Below are 17,407 nucleotides of genomic sequence, written 5' to 3' on the forward strand. Positions count from 1 at the left end.
ACGGGAAGAATGTGCAAACTCCACACAGACGGTAACCCAAGCCGGGAATTGAACCCAGATCCCTGGCGCTGTGAGGCAGCAGTGCTAACCACTGTGCCACTGTGGCGCACGCTTCTAAGAGAGAAAGAAAATATATCTCCGGTTTCTCCTTCTCCCCATCAGTAAGGAAGTGCCATTAGTAATCTTTCATGCTGTTGGCACAATTCCTCAATCTATAAAGTTTTGGAAAATTGGATAAATACATTTGTGATACACTTCCCTACTCCCTTTCATTCCCTAGGCTGAAAACAATCAGGTCCTTGGAAATTTGTCCAACTTTTGTCCCATTATTTTCTCCATTACCACTTCTAAAATTTATTTTGCACTCACAAAGTGCTTTAACTTATTGCAATGCTGGCATTTTGCCCCTTCCCTCTACAGTGAAGACAGATTGAATCATAGAATCCCTACAGTGCAGAAGGAGACTATTCAGCCCATCGAGTCGGCACTGACAATATTCCAACCAGGCCCTATCTCCGTAAACCTACGCATTTACCTTGCTATCTCCCCTGACACTAAGCGTCAATTTGGCATAACCAATCTACCTAACCCGCAACTCTTTGGACTGTGGGAGGAAACCAGAGCAGCTGGAGGAAACCCACGCAGACACGGGAAGAACGTGCAAACTCCACACAAACAGTCACCCGAGGCCAGAATTGAACCCGGGTCCCTGGCATTGTGAGGCAGCAGTGTTAACCATTGTGCCACCATGCCGCCCGTTATACAAAGATACAAAGTGCTTGTTAACAGGTTTGTCATTTCCTTATGATTCATTATGGTCTCAACTTTATCTGTCATTAATGGGCTTACATTGCTCTTCACCCTCCTCTTTCTTAATATATTTATAATGGTTTTGCTGTTAGCTTTGATGTCCTTGGCAACTCTTTTCCTTAACAAATTCCATCCTTTAATTATGTAGTATTTGTAGCTTCCAAGGTCAATGCCAGTGTTTATGCTTCATGTTTGACTCATCCATTTTCAGCTCACCTTATCAATGTATCCTTCTATTCCTAAATACACTGTCAAAACGCACTTCTAAATACAAAGAACAAAGAACAAAGAACAATACAGCACAGGAACAGGCCCTTCGGCCCTCCAAACCCGTGCCGCTCCCTGGTCCAAACTAGACCATTCTTTTGTATCCCTCCATTCCCACTCCGTTCATATGGCTATCTAGATAAGTCTTAAATGTTCCCAGTGTGTCCGCCTCCACCACCTTGCCTGGCAGCGCATTCCAGGCCCCCACCACCCTCTGTGTAAAATACGTCCTTCTGATATCTGTGTTAAACCTCCCCCCTTCACCTTGAACCTATGACCCCTCGTGAACGTCATCACCGACCTGGGGAAAAGCTTCCCACCGTTCACCCTATCTATGCCTTTCATAATTTTATACACCTCTATTAAGTCTCCCCTCATCCTCCGTCTTTCCAGGGAGAACAACCCCAGTTTACCCAATCTCTCCTCATAACTAAGCCCCTCCATACCAGGCAACATCCTGGTAAACCTCCTCTGTACTCTCTCCAAAGCCTCCACGTCCTTCTGGTAGTGTGGCGACCAGAACTGGACGCAGTATTCCAAATGCGGCCAAACCAACGTTCTATACATCTGCAACATCAGACCCCAACTTTTATACTCTATGCCCCGTCCTATAAAGGCAAGCATGCCATATGCCTTCTTCACCACCTTCTCCACCTGTGATGTCACCTTCAAGGATCTGTGGACTTGCACACCCAGGTCCCTCTGCGTATCTACACCCTTTATGGTTCTGCCATTTATCGTATAGCTCCTCCCTACATTATTTCTACCAAAATGCATCACTTCGCATTTATCAGGATTGAACTCCATCTGCCATTTCTTTGCCCAAATTTCCAGCCTATCTATATCCTTCTGTAGCTTCTGACAATGCTCCTCACTATCTGCAAGTCCTGCCAATTTTATGTCGTCCGCAAACTTACTGATCACCCCAGTTACACCTTCTTCCAGATCGTTTATATAAATCACAAACAGCAGAGGTCCCAATACAGAGCCCTGCGGAACACCACTAGTCACCACTAGAACACCACTAGTCACAGGCCTCCAGCCGGAAAAAGACCCTTCCACTACCACCCTCTGTCTTCTATGACCAAGCCAGTTCTCCACCCATCTAGCCACCTCCCCCTTTATCCCATGTGATCCACCTTTTTCACCAGCCTACCATGAGGGACTTTGTCAAATGCTTTACTAAAGTCCATATAGACGACATCCACGGCCCTTCCCTCGTCAACCATTCTGGTCACTTCTTCAAAAAACTCCACCAGGTTAGTGAGGCATGACCTCCCTCTCACAAAGCCATGCAGACTATCGTTAATGAGTTTATTCCTTTCTAAATACACCTTCCAACAGAAAATGCTGGAAAATCTCAGCAGGTCTGACAACATCTGTGGGAGAGAATAGAACCAATATTTCGAGTCTAGATGACTCTGACGAAGGGGACACAAGTTCAAGGTAAGGGGGGAAAGGTTCAGTGGAGATGTGCGGGAGAAGGTTTTTACACAGAGTGTGATGGGGGCCCAGAATGCATTGCTAAGTGAGGGGGTTGAGGCAGATACATTAGCCACATTTAAGACTTATCTGGATAAACACATGAACAGACGGAGAATAGAGGGATACAGGTGGTTGGTCTAGATAGGGAAACATGATCGGCGCAGGTTTGGAGGGCCAAAGGGCCTGTCCCTGAGCTGTACTGTTCTTTGTTCTTTGTTCAAGGGTCATCTAGACTCGAAACGTAGGCTCTATTCTCTCTCCACAGATGCTGTCAGACCTGCTCAGATTTTCCAACATCTTCTGTTTTTGTTTCCGATTCCAACATCCGCAGTATTTTGCTTTTAATGTATTTAAATACACCTTGAACCTTGAACCGCATGAACCTTTCCAAGTCGGGCTGATTTTCACAACCTAACCACAATAAAGCTTTCCTGGGTTTATTGTTGCATTTTTTAATGTCTGCCTTTTAATTATGGCCCCGAGTTTGGACATCCAACAAATGGAAATGTCTTCTCTACATTTGCCCTACAGAACCTTTGTTGCTTTTTGCAGCCTTTCCTTAGCTCCTGGATTTTTACTTTTCCTTGCGCCTGCGTAAGACCTTTCTCTGAGTTCTCCACCCAATCTCTTATCGCATTTGATCACAGACTGATCTTTACAGTATCTGCGTGATAAAATACTGCAGCGTTGAATTTATTGTGCTGTATCTGACTGCTCTTCTTGCCCTTGTCCCTGACTGCAGTCTGGACTGGAGAATAAATTAAAATGAGCTGCCACTGGAACTGACCCTGAAATAGTGTCTCCATTTATGGCAAGTTTGTCCTGTTCTCGTGGCCAGGAGAGCAACTCTTCGAAGAGAGATCTGTCATTCTCATATCTCCAACTACCTCACCACCCCCCCCCCCCCCACCGCCCCCAACCCTGCAACCCCGCCCCCAACCCTGCAACCCCGCCCCCAACCCTGCAAAACACAGCTGAGGTAATCTGCAAAGAGAAACAATCAGTATTGGAATTACATTTACACAGGTGGAGCCTTTGTCTTTTAAGCATAAGTGCTGGTTTTGAATTACAGTTATAGAGTCGTACAGCGCAGAAAAGGCCCTTCGGCCCATCGAGTCTGCACCGTCAATAACTCCCACTAAAGGCGCACCTAATCCCATTTTCCTGCACTTGCCCATATCCTTGAATGTTATGATGTTTCAAGTGCCCATCCGAAAGGTCGTAAGGTTTCTGGCACCGCTACCTTCCCAGGCAGTGCAATCCAGATTCCCACCACCCTCTGAGTAAAAAGGTTTTTTTGTCAAATCCCCTCTGAATCTCCTGCCCCTCACCCTAAAACTCTGCCCCCTTGTGATTGACCCCTCAACCAAGGGGAACAGCTGCTCCCTACTCACCCTGTCCCTTCCCTTCATAATTTTATACACTATTAGTACACATAATCTTACACACTATTGTATCAAATATTTCTGTTTTGTTCTGTTCTGCATCACCACAGGCTCTTCCAGTTTATTTGGATCAGATCACTTCTTGTCTCATCGAAGTTTGCCTAACTTAAATTTAAAATCTTGGCTTTGGACTCACTGGCCGTAACTTTACCGGCAAGCCCGTACCAATTCTGGGGGCGGGCAAGGCTCGGAGAACGACCTTCTCCATTGACCTTGGGTGGGATCGTACGAACCTCGGGCAGACGTGCCGGTAAAATTCCACCCGATCTTTCTCCATCCCAGATTAAATATCAAACCCCAATCATATCAACAAGAATTAATTAATGAGGCAAATTGTTAACACAGCGTCCCTCTGCTGATGAAGCTGGAATGTAGCATTGGTATGTTTTCTATCTTCATTGTGTAAATTGACACTGATTTCGATTTCCTGTCACCCGTCCTGCACTCTGGAATTCCAATTACAATCTTCCTTTTCCTTCTTCCTCCCTTTTCAAAATGATATTCAGAAATTCTTCACAACTTTGTGATGTGGGTGATTGATGTCCGATCTTAGATGTGTCCTTGTGAGCGTAATTTTGTGCTCTGAGCAAGTCAATTTAGGTTTGACAGTCTCTGTACAAATCTGATGCAGCTTTCCAAATGTCCTTGAAAATTCAACATATTCACAGGAATTTCTACCCAACACTTTCTCCAGCATTTTAATTCAATGTTATCAGCCACAAGGTCATGAAGAATAAATCTCGTTTCTTGAAGTTAGATTGCTTGCTCACCATTCCTCAAAGCACCAATTTAACATTTGTAATCTGCCATTGAAATGGGCTGGAAGAATTAACCCTGTAATTTCAGTTTCTTTAACATCTACTGGAGGAGTGTCTGATGGGGCAGCGGAGAGAGAGGTTTACTCAGTATCTAATCCCGTGCTGTACCTGTCCTGGGAGTGTTTGATGGGGACAGTGTAGAGGGAGCTTTATTCTGTGTCTAACCCCGTGCTGTACCTGTCCTGGGAGTGTTTGATGGGCACAGTGCAGAGGGAGCTTTATTCTTTATCTAACCTATGTTGTACATCTGCTAGATTTGGACAGTGTAGAGGGAGCTTTACTCTGTATCTAACCCTGTGCTGTACCTGTCCTGGGAGTGTTTGATGGGTACAGTGTAGATGGAACTTTACTCTGTATCTAACTCTGTACTGTACCTACCCTGGGATTGTTTGATGGAACAGTGTAGCGGGAGCTTTACTCTGTATCTAATCGCGTGCTGTACCTGTCCTGGATGTGTTTGATGGGACAGCGTAGAGGGAGCTTTACTCTGTACCTAACTCCATGCTGTACCTGGCCCGGGAATGTTTTATGGGGACAGTGTAGAGGGAGTTTTATTCTGTATCTAACCCTGTACTGTACCTGTCCTGGGAGCGTTTGATGGGAGACAGTGTACCGGGAGTTTTACTCATTATCTAACCCCGTGCTGTACCTGCCCTGGGAGTGTTTGATGGGGGACAGTGCAGAGGGGGCTTTACTATGTATCTAACCCCGTGCTGTACCTGTCCTGGGAGTGTTTGTTGATGACAGTGTACAGCGAGCTTTACTCTTTATCTAACCCCATGCTGTAACTGTCCTGCGAGTGTTTGATGGGGACAGTGCAGAGGGAGCTTTACTCTGTATCTAACCCCATGCTGTACCTCTCCTGGGAGTGTTTGATGGGGACAGTGTAGAGGGAGCTTTACTCTGTATCTAACCCTGTGCTGTACCTGTCCTGGAAGTGTTTGATGGGGATAGTGTAGAGGGAGCTTTATTCTGTATCTAACCCCGTGCTGTACCTGTCCTGGGAGTGTTTGATGGGACAAAGCTTGTCCAATCTTTTCACACGAGGTACCACATTTCAATTTTTTTCTCACTCAAGCGACCATTGAACAAATTTCAGCAAGACAATGTTTGGCACAACATTAATCACTTTGCCCTGTTTGAGAATCCAACTAACATGAATTAGATACAGAGTAAAACTCCCTCTAAACTGTCCCCATCAAACACTCCCAGGACAGGTATAGCACGGGGTTAGATACAGAGTAAAACTCCCTCTACACTGTCCCCATCAAACACTCCCAGGACAGGTATAGCACAGAGTTAAATACAGAGTAAAGCTCCCTCTACACTGTCCCCATCACACACTCCCAGGATAAGTACTGCATGGGGCGAGTGACAGATTAAAGCACACAAACTGAAACCAAAACAGATGACACCTTAGAATACTCTCTCAACTCGCAGTCGCAAAGATTTGGTACGCCTGCTCTTCTGCACTTTAGGCTGGCACCTTGCTCCACACTGAGAATCCACTCCCTTACCTCCTCAGACCTACTCCTCGCTCCTTCCTTGTTCTGTTGCTTGAGTTGATCTTACAGGTATTTCTGCACACAACACTTTTTGGTAGCCTGAAGCAGAGGACTGAGGGGAGGAGTCAGGAACAGGACTAAGAGGAGGAGGCGGGAATAGGCCTGAGAGGTGGAACCAGGATTGGAACAGGGGGAGGAGCTGAGGATAGGGTGAGAGAAGGAGATGGGATCAGGTCTGAGGGGAGAATGGGAAGTGAGATGGGGAGAGGGGGAAAAGAATGATTGGGGTCGGAGTGAGAAGGGGAACTGGGGGGAGGGGGGGGGGTGTGGGGAACAGGATTAAAAGAAGAACATGGGGATGGACCAAAGGAAGGAGTTAGGAATGCACTGAAACCTGCCCAGAGGCAAGGATAGAAATGTGTTGGTTTCAAAAACCTCAGCTATCCCGCTTGCACTGTCATTGTCGCTTCAAATTGGGGCCAATGTTTTGTGTCTGCCCACTAAGAACTGTGTTGATAGAATCCATCTCATGTAAATGACTGATTTGATTGAAATCCAGCATAGACCCCTTCATTTTCTCAGATGGGAGGGTATGTTAGTGAGGTGGTGAAAAAGGCATATGGGACGCTTGTGTTTATCAATCGAGGTGTAGATTACAAAAGCAGGAAAGTCATGGTAGAGTTCTATAGAACTTTGGTGAGGCCGCAGCGAGGTTACTCTGTGCAATTCTAGTCGCCACATTATCGAAAGGATGTAATTGCACTGGAGGGGGTGCAGAGGAGATTCACCAGGATACTGCCTGGGATGGAACACTTAAGTTATAAACAGAGGTTGCGAAGGCTTGGGTTGTTTTTACTGGAGCAGAGAAGATTTGAGGGGCGACCTGATCGAGGTGTACAAGGTTATGAGGGGCATGGACAGAGTGGATAAGGAGCAGCTGTTCCCCTGAGTTGAAAGGTCAGTCACAAGGGGACATAGGTTCAAGGTGAGGGGCAGAAGGTTTAGAGTGGATGTGAGGATAAATGTTTTTACCCAGAGGGTGGTGATGGTCTGGAATGCGCTGCCTGGGAGGGTGGTGGAGGCGGGATGCCTCACATCCTTTAAAAAGTATCTGGATGAGCATTTGGCACATCATAACATTCAGGGCTATGGGCCAAGTGGTAGCAGATGGAATTAGGTGGGAGTTCAGGTGTTTCTAATGCGTCGGTGCAGACTCGATGGGCCGAAGAGCCTCTTCTGCACTGTATAATTCTATGACCCCATACAAGAGATTGTGTCACATGCTTTTAATGCAATTTCCTGAACTAGCTCTAATCACCACAAGGGGAAATCCCATAAAATGACATATCGTTGTGAGGAGTGTTAGTATTGTAAGACATCATGAGGTCTAAATGGATCAGGATGATGCACCTAATTGGTGTTGTCTAGTCAGCTATTTTCATTCACTTGTATGTTACTGTTATTCATGAAGGCCCCACCTTCTCAACCTTGTCCCTCGCCTGAGGTGTGGTGACCCTCAGGTGAAATCACCACCAGTCAACATTTATTGTCCATCTATAATTACCCTTTAGAAAGTGGTGTGCTGCCTTCTTGAACTGCAGCCATCCTCATGGTGTATGATCTCAGTCCCAGGACAATACTGCAAGTGTTCACTGGGATAGTATCCTAGGTCCACCCATCTTCAGCTGTTTCACCAATGACCTTCTCTCCAACATAAGGTACAAGTCAGGAGTGTGATGGAAGTCTTTTCATTTGCCAGCCTCAACACTCAAGAAGCTTGACATCATCCATGACAAAGCAGACTGCCTGGCTGGCCATCTTAAACATTCACTCCCTCCAACACCGACACACAGGAGCTGCAAGGTAGACCATCCACAAGATACACTGCAGCAACTCACCAAAGCTCTTTTGCCAGCACCTTCCAAACCCATGACCTCCACCACCTAGGAGAAGATGCACAAGAACACCAGTACCTGCAGTTCCCAACCAAGTCAGTCACCATCCTGACTTGGAAATATATCGCCATTCCTTCACTGTCACTGTGTCAAAATCTGGTAATTCCCATTCTGACCAGACCACTGGAGTGGGTCAAGAAGAAGGTTCATAATTACCTTTTCCAGGACAATTAACAATGACAATAAATGCTGACCTCGCCAACGTCAAAGAAAGTCGTGCAACGTTGGTCTGAGGAATCAGATGATCTCCTAGAGTCAGTAGAATGGTCCGTATTTAAAAACTCTGTGACCAGCCTGAACGAGTACGCCACTACAGTAACTGACTTCACTAGTAAGTGTGTAGAAGACTGAGTGCCAAAAAAGCAAATCCACGTGTTCCCCAACCAGAAACCATGGATGAACAGGGATATCCACTGCTTGCTGAAGTCCAGGTCTGAGGCGTTCAAGTCAGGTGACCCTGACCTATACAAGAAAGCCAGATACGATCTAAGGAGATCCATCAAAGATGCTAAAAGACAATACCGGACCATGCTAGAGTCCTAAGCTAGCCACATGGACTCCAGTCGACTATGCCAAGGTCTGCAAGACATATCAGGCTACAAGATGAAGGCATGTAAAATCGCCGGCTCCAACGCACCCTCTCCGATGAGCTCAACGCATTCTATGCCCATTTTGAGCAAGAGGTCAGCGAGAACATGCCTCCACCCCGAAGCTTCAGATGAACCTCTATCTGGGGTCACCATTGCAGATGTCAGAGCAGCCTTCTCGAAGATCAACTCACGGAAAGCGACTGGCCCGGATCGGGTACCCGGACGAGCACTCAGATTCTGCGCGGATCAGCTGGCGGGGCTATTCACAAACATTTTCAACCTCTCTTTACAACAATCTGAGGTCCCTATCTGTTTCATGAAGACGACCCTCATTCCGGTACCAAAGAAAAGCCAAGCAGCGTGCCTTAATGACTATCTGGTGGCTCTGATATCCATCATTATGAGGTGATTCGAAAGGTTAGTCATGGCACGAATCAATTCCAGCCTCCCAGATTGCCTGGATCCACTATAATTCGACTACTGCTGCAACAGGTCCATAGCAGACGCCATCTCCCTGGCCCTGCACTCAACCCTGGAACACCTAGATAACAAAGACATCTATGTCAGACTCCTATTCATCAACTACAGCTCAGCCTTCAACACCATTATTCCCACAAAACTCATCTCCAAACTCTGTGGCTTGGGGCTCGGCTCCTCCCTCTGTGACTGTATCCTGAATTTCCTAACTCACAGACCACAATCAGTAAGGATAGGCAACAACACCTCCTCCACGATCATCCTCAACACCGGTGCTCCACAAGGCTGTGTCCTTAGCCCCTTACTATACTCCTTATACATCAATGACTGTGCGACCAAATTCCACTCCAACTTGACTTTCAAGTTTGTTGATGACATCACGTAGTGGGACGGATCTCAAACAACGCCAAGTCTGAGTACAGGAAAGAGATAAAAAATCTGGTGAACTGGTTAAACGACAATAGTCTCTTCCTCAATGTCACCAAAATGAAGGAGATAGTAATCGACTTCAGGAAGCGTAAAGAACATGCCCCTGTCTACATCAACGGGGACGAAGTAGAAATGGTCAAGTTTTTAGGTGCCCAGATCACCAACAAACTGTCCTAGTTCCTTCATGCCGACGCTTTAAGAAAGCCCACCAACGTCTTTACTTTCTCAGAACACTAAGGAAGTTTGGCATGTAAGCTACAACTCTCACCAACTTTTATAGCACAGAAAGCATTCTTTCTGGTTGTATCACAGCTTGGTATGGCTCCTGCTCTGTCCAAGAACACAAGAAACTACAAAGGGTCGTGAATGAAGCCCAATCCATCACCCATCCATTGACACTGTCTACACTTCCCGCTGCCTCGGAAAAGCAACCAGCATAATTGAGGACCCCACACACCCAGGACATTCTCTCTTCCACCTTCTTCCATTGGGAAAAAGATTCAAAAGTCTGAGATCACGTACCAACCGACTCAAGAACAGCTTCTTCCCTGGTGCTGTCAGACTTTTGAATGGACCTACCTTGTATTAAGTTGATCTTTCTCTACACCCTAGCCATGACTGTAACCCTACATTCCGCACTCTCTCCTTTCCTTCTCTATGTACAGTATGCTTTGTCTGTACAACGCGCAAGAAACAATACTTTTCACTGTATGTTAATCCATGTGACAATAATAAATCAAATCAAATCAAATCTATTCAAATTCAAAGACATCCACAACTTGTGAAAGAGCAAATTGAAAAAAATAAACATCATTAAGAAAATGATTTATTCATTATTGTTTTGTGGGACATTGTTAATTGCCCGCCATGTTCCCCGACTCTACACCAGTGACTACAGTTTAGAAACTGCTCCAGTGATTGTAATGCACTTTGGGACTGCCTGGGACTGTGGAAGGTGACGTCCTTAGTGCTCTTTCTAGAAGCATCCCAGATTGTTCAGATTCATGGCACATTCGATGACAAGAAAGTTCAACAAAAGCATAGATAAAAAAACGTAACATCAAATTTATCGGAGAATGAAACAAGGACAATGGTGCCTTTGGAGAAAATTTCCCACTGTGGTTACAATGTCTCTAATATTCAGCGATCCTGAAAATATTTTATCAAGCGTTCGTGAGATACAAGACTCCCTGGCAAGGCTTGTATTTGTTGCCCATCCCTAACTGCCCAGGAGTAATTGGTGAACTGCTGCAGTCTGCGCGGTGTGGTTACTGCAGTGCTGTTGGAAGTTCCAGGATTTTGCCTGGCCAACAGTGAGGGAGCGCAGTTCCGTATCAGGATGCTGTGTTGCTTCGAGGGGAACTTGGTGATGTTCCTATGTATCTGATCCCCTTGTTCTTTCTAGGTGGTAGAGGTTGTGGGTTTGGAAGGCACTGTCAAAGGAACTTTGGTGAGTTGCTGCAATATACAGGTGGTACACACTGCTGCTGTTGTGCGTTGGTGTTGGAGGGATTGAATGTTTAAGGTGGCGGATGGAGTGCCAATCATGCGGGCTGCTTTGTCCTGGATGATGTTGAGCTTCTTGAGTGTTATTGATGCATACATCCAGGCCCATCACACTCCTTACATGTTTCTTGCAGATGGTGGACAGGCTTTAGGGAGTCGGGAAGTAGAATTCCCAACATTTTCCCGGCTCCTGTGGCCACAGTATTTACATGGGTCTATTCATGTTGCTGATCAGTGGTAAATAACTGATGAGTGGGGGATTCAGCAATGGTCATGCCATTGACCGTAATAAGATTCTCTTATTAGAGATGGCAATTACATGAAGACTTGTATGGCACAGAAGTTAGTTACCACACATATCAGCAAATGTCAGAACAGTGTCCAGGTCTTGCTGCATATGGATACAGACTGCTTCAGCATGTGAGTGGTGCGTGAATGGTACTGAACATTCTGCAATCAACAGCAAACATCACCACTTCTAACCTTATGACACAGGGAAGGTCATTGAGGAAGTAACTGAAGACATGTTGCACCCTCTGCAGAACTCCTGTAGAGATGTCTTGGGGCTGCGATGATTAGCTGAACAACCACAACCATCTTCCTTTGTGCTAGGTATGACTCCAACCAGTGGAGAGATTTCCCAATTCCCACTGATCAGTTTTGTTAGGGTTCCTTGATACCCTAGGTCAAATGTTGCCTTAATGTAGTGACTTTAACCTCACCTCTCAAATTCAGCTCTTTTTTTCCAGTTTTGAATCAAGGCTACAGTGAAGTCTGGAGGCAAGTGCCCCTTGCAGAACCCAAACTGAGCACTGGTGAGCTGGTTATTGCTGATAAAGTGCTGCTTGATAGCACTGAGAGTGACATCTTCCATCACTTCACTAATGATTGAGAACATATTGGTGGAACTGTAATTGTCTGAATTAGATTTGTCCTGCATTTTGTGGGCTAAACATACGTGAGCAATTTTTCACATTGTTGGGTAGATGCTAACATTGTAGCTGTACTGTAGCAGTTTGGCTTGGGGCAAGCCTACGTCTAGAGCACAAGTCATGCGTACTACAGTCAATCATGATCCACAGTGATGTTTTCTGTGAGGGAGTCCCAACTTGAAACACTGGTTAATGGTGGTGTATAGTCTTGTTTTTGGAATGCTGCGAGGAGTCACGTGAAACCCCAGTGTGAATAACCAGTCCAGTTGCTGTTTAATAATTATTGAAAACTATTTATTAAAGTCAAATGCACACGAACAGGACTATAATACTCTGAGACAATTAAGTATATGAATCACTATTCACACAGTTTATGTAGAAATTACCTGTTTCTCCAAAATATATCTATGATCCCTTAACTCCTTAAGACTTTCCGCTTCACAAGCAACATCTAAATTAAATAAATCTAGAAGTCAAATCCAGCTTATAGTTACCAGACAATACAAGGCTGAGGATCAAGTCTGGGAAATGTCTTTTCTGGTCCAGCGAAGATATTTAAACTGCCTTTATGAAGGTTTCAGCACTGTCTTGGCTTTAAGACTTATATGCAGGTCTAGCCTCCTGGCTGTGAGTTATGGACTGGCCTCTCAAGCTGTTACTGGGCTGCCTGCTTCTGAGAGTGCTGGCAATTAAATAAGGTACAAATTTAATCTTGACTTTGTGCTTTGCTATTTGTGCGTCAAGGTTAAAATTTAGTTAGCTTCATTTTAAACAAAGGTGCATGTATGTATAGACATGGAGTACAATGGTTTACAGCATGAAAGCAAGTCCTTTGGCCCAACTTGTCTATGCCGCCCAGTTTTTACCACTAAGCTAGTCCCAATTGCCTGTATTTGGCCCATATCCCTCTATACCCATCAAAATGCTTTTTAAAAGACAAAATTGTACCCGCCTCTACTACTACCTCGGCAGCTTGTTCCAGACATTCACCACCCTCTGTGTGAAAAAATTGCCCCTTTGGACCCTTTTATATCTCTCCCCTCTCACCTTAAACCTATGCCCTCTAGTTTCAGACTCCCCTCCCTTTGAGAAAAGATGTTGACTATCTACCGTATCTTTGCCCACCATTATTTTATAGACTTCACGCTCCAAGGAAAAAAGTCCCAGTCTATCCAGCCTCTCCTTATAACTCCAGCCATTAAGTCCTGGTAGCATCCTAGTAAATCTTTTCTCCACTCTTTCTCACTTAATAATACCCTTTCTATAATAGGATGACCAGAACTGTACAGAGTATTCCAAGAGTGACCTTACCAATGTCTTGTACAACTTCAACAAGACGTCCCAATTCCTGTATTCAATGTTCTGACCAATGAAAGCAAGCATGCCGAATGCCTCCTTCACCATTCTGTCCACCTGTGACTCCACTTTCAAGGAGCTATGAACCTGTACTCCTGGATCTCTTTGTTCTATAACTTTCCCCAACTCTCTACCATTAAGGACTATCTGAATAAGTCCTGCCCTGATTCATTCTACCAAAATGCATCAACGCACATTTATCTAAATTGAACTCCATCTGCCATTTATCGGCCCTGTGGCCCAATTGATCAAGATCCCGTTGCAATCCTAGATAACCTTCTTCACTGTCCACGAGACCACAAATCTTGGTATCATCTGTAAACTTACGACCCATGCCTCCTAAATTCTCATCCAAATCATTAATATTAATGACAAATAACAGTGGACCCAGCACCGATCACTGGAACATTGAGCTGCCAGTCCTGTCCCTCCCTTAGCTATGTTTCAGTGACAGCTATAATATTCCAGTGGCATGTACCCATCCATGCCCTGAGTTCATCTGCGTTGCCCGTCAGGCCTCTTGCAGTTTAATTTGGACGTCCTTTGCTCTCTGCCCTGCTTTCTCAGACCATCTGTCCAGTCTTGTTTTGTACACTCTCCCTTGTGCTTTATTTCTCTTAGCCTCACTGGACCCATTCACTGAGCTCTCCAGTCTCTGTACTCTATATTGTTGGCCCTTATGATATTTAACTTTAGTTTCTTTGCCTTTCACTTTTCCCCTTACTGCCTTTTGTTTCTGTCCCCACTCTACTCTGACCTCCTGCATCGGTTCCCATCCCTCTGCCACATTAGTTTAAATGTCATGATGTGGAGATGCCGGCGTTGGACTGGGGTAAACACAGTAAGAAGTTTAACAACACCAGGTTAAAGTCCAACAGGTTTATTTGGTAGCAAAAGCCACACAAGCTTTCGAAGCTCTAAGCCCCTTCTTCAGGTGAGTGAGAATTCTGTTCACAAACAGAGCTTACTTGGCTATCAGTTTCTGCTCAGCGACTCTGCACTGTCGTGTGTCGCGAAGGCCGCCTTGGAGAACGCTTACCCGAATATCAGAGGCCGAATGCCCGCAACGGATGAATGAACACCGCTTGACAATCACCAGGCAAGACTGTTCTCTTCCTGTTGGGGAGCACTTCAGCGGTCACGGGCATTCGGCCTCTGATATTCGGGTAAGCGTTCTCCAAGGCGGCCTTCGCGACACACGACAGCGCAGAGTCGCTGAGCAGAAACTGATAGCCAAGTTCCGCACACACGAGGACGGCCTCAACCGGGATATTGGGTTCATGTCACACTATTTGTAACTCCCACAGTTGCGTGGACCTGCAGAGTTTCACTGGCTGTCTTGTCTGGAGACAATACACATCTTTTTAGCCTGTCTTGATGCTCTCTCCACTCCCATTGTTTTGTTTCTTAAAGACTTGATTAGTTGTAAGTATTCGCATTCCAACCATTATTCATGTAAATTGAATCTGTGTCTTTATAAGCTCTGTTTGTGAACAGAATTCCCACTCACCTGAAGAAGGGGCTTAGAGCTCCGAAAGCTTGTGTGGCTTTTGCTACCAAATAAACCTGTTGGACTTTAACCTGGTGTTGTTAAACTTCTTACTACATTAGTTTAAACCCTCCCCAACGGCACTAGCAAACACTCCCCCGAGGACATTGGTTCCAGTCCTGGCCAGGTGCAGACTCTCCGATTTGTACTGGTCCCACCTCCTCCAGGACTGGTTCCAATGTCCCAGGAATTTGGATCCCTCCCTCTTGCACCATCCCTGCCTTCCTACTCTTCCTTTGTCTGGTGATCACCCATTCCCTAGCTCCCTCAATAATCTTTGTCTGCGGTGTGAACAACTCACTGAACGTGCTATTCACGACTTCCTCAGCATCGTGGATGCTCCAAAGTGAATCGATCTGCAGTTCCAGAGCTGTCACGCAGTCTAACAGGAGCTGTAGCTGGACACAATTCCTGCACGTGAAGGAGACAGGGACACCGGAAGGGTCCCTGAATTCCCACATCGCACAAGAGTATGAAATATATTGTCAATTGTGTTATCCTTACAAATCTGTGTACAGCTGTAATGGTGGAGCTGTGGTGGAGGAGTAGCATATTATAGCTCAAACTTTCTTGTCTAATAAATGTTTTATTCTTTTATTAAAAGTTAATTGGCAGTGATTCTGTTCATCCATGCCTGCAAACAAAAAAGTTAGGATTTATTAAGCCGGATTTCACTCTGGGACCTGACTGTCCCATCAGCTGGGATTGTAACAGAGCCCATAGGTTTTGCTGTATCCAGTGCCTTCAGCCATTCAGTAAACTGAATTGTCTGAAAATTGGCATCCATGATGCTGTGGACCTCAGGAGGGGGCCAAGATGATCATCCATTTGCCACTTCTGACTGAAGAATATTGAAAATGCTTCAGCTCTGTCTTTTGCACTGATGTGTTGGGCTCACCCTTGATTAGGATTTGTGGAACCTCCCCCTTCAGTTACTTGTTTAATTGTTCACCACCACTCTCGACTGGGTGTGGTAGAATTGCAGACCTTTGATCTAAATCCGTTGGTTTTGGGATTGTTTCGCTCTATCCTCTGTTGTTTAGCATCTACTTCTATGTTGTAGCTTGACCAGGTTAGCAGCTCAATTTCGCACATGCCTGGTGTTGCTATTGGCAGATACTCCTGCACTCTTCATTGAACCAGGGTTGATCTCCTAGCATGATTGCAATGCGAGAGTGCAGGATATGCCAGACCTTGAGATTACAAACTATATTTGAATATAATTCTGCTGCTATTGATGTACAGCACCTCATTGATGTGCAACTTTAAGCCGCCAGATGTTCTTAATCCACCCCATTTAGCACAGTGCTAGTGCCAACATAATGTGAAAGCAGAACTTCAACTCCAGTAATGTTTACTCCTACCAACACTGTTATAAACAAACGTATCTGTGACAGTGAGATAGGTAAGGCCGAGGCTTTTCCCTCCTAATGACTCTCTCATCATCTTCCATAGGCCCAGTCTCACAGCTTTGTCCTTCAGGACCCATTCAGCTCAGTCATAGTGGTCCTATCGAGCCACTCTTTGTACCCTTGTTACCCCCAGTGCTTCAAAGTTGAAGTACAGCAAACAGTACTGATTCAACAGTTGAGGGAGGTTTTTTTAATTCTTTCACAGGATGTGCATGTTACTGTCTGAGCAGCATGTACTGTCCATCCCTAATTGCCCTTGAGAAGGTGGTAGCAAGCTGCTTTCTTGAACCACTGCAGTCACATGGTATAAGTGCACCCCCCAATGCTGTTGGGGAGAGAGAAATCATAGAAACCCTACAGTACAGAAAGAGGCCATTCGGCCCATCGAGTCTACACCGACCACAATCCCACCCAGGTCCTACCCCCATATCCCGACATATTTTACCCACTAATCCCTCTAACCTAAGCATCTGAGGACACTAAGGGGCAATTTTAGCATGGCCAATCAACCTAACCCGCACACCTTTGGACTGTGGGAGGAAACCGGAGGACCCGGAGGAAACCCACGCAGACACGAGGAGAATGTGCAAACTCCACACAGACAGTGACCCAAGCAGGGAATCGAACCCAGGTCCCTGGAGCTGTGAAGCTGCAGTGCTAACCACTATGCGGCACGGTAGCACAGGATCTTGACCCAGAGACAGTAAAGGAACAGGCTGGTATGTGACTTGGAGGGGAACTTCCAGGTGGTGGTGTTCCCATGCATCTGCTGCCCTTGTCCTTCTAGTCGGTAATCAGCAGGAGGTTTGCTTGTCCGTTTGGCCAGATGCCATGAGACTTCATGGAGTCGGGAATCAATTTTAAGGGCTCA

This window comes from Mustelus asterias, chromosome 17, assembly GCF_964213995.1.
Source record: "Mustelus asterias chromosome 17, sMusAst1.hap1.1, whole genome shotgun sequence".
NCBI classification, from domain to species: Eukaryota; Metazoa; Chordata; class Chondrichthyes; order Carcharhiniformes; family Triakidae; genus Mustelus; species Mustelus asterias.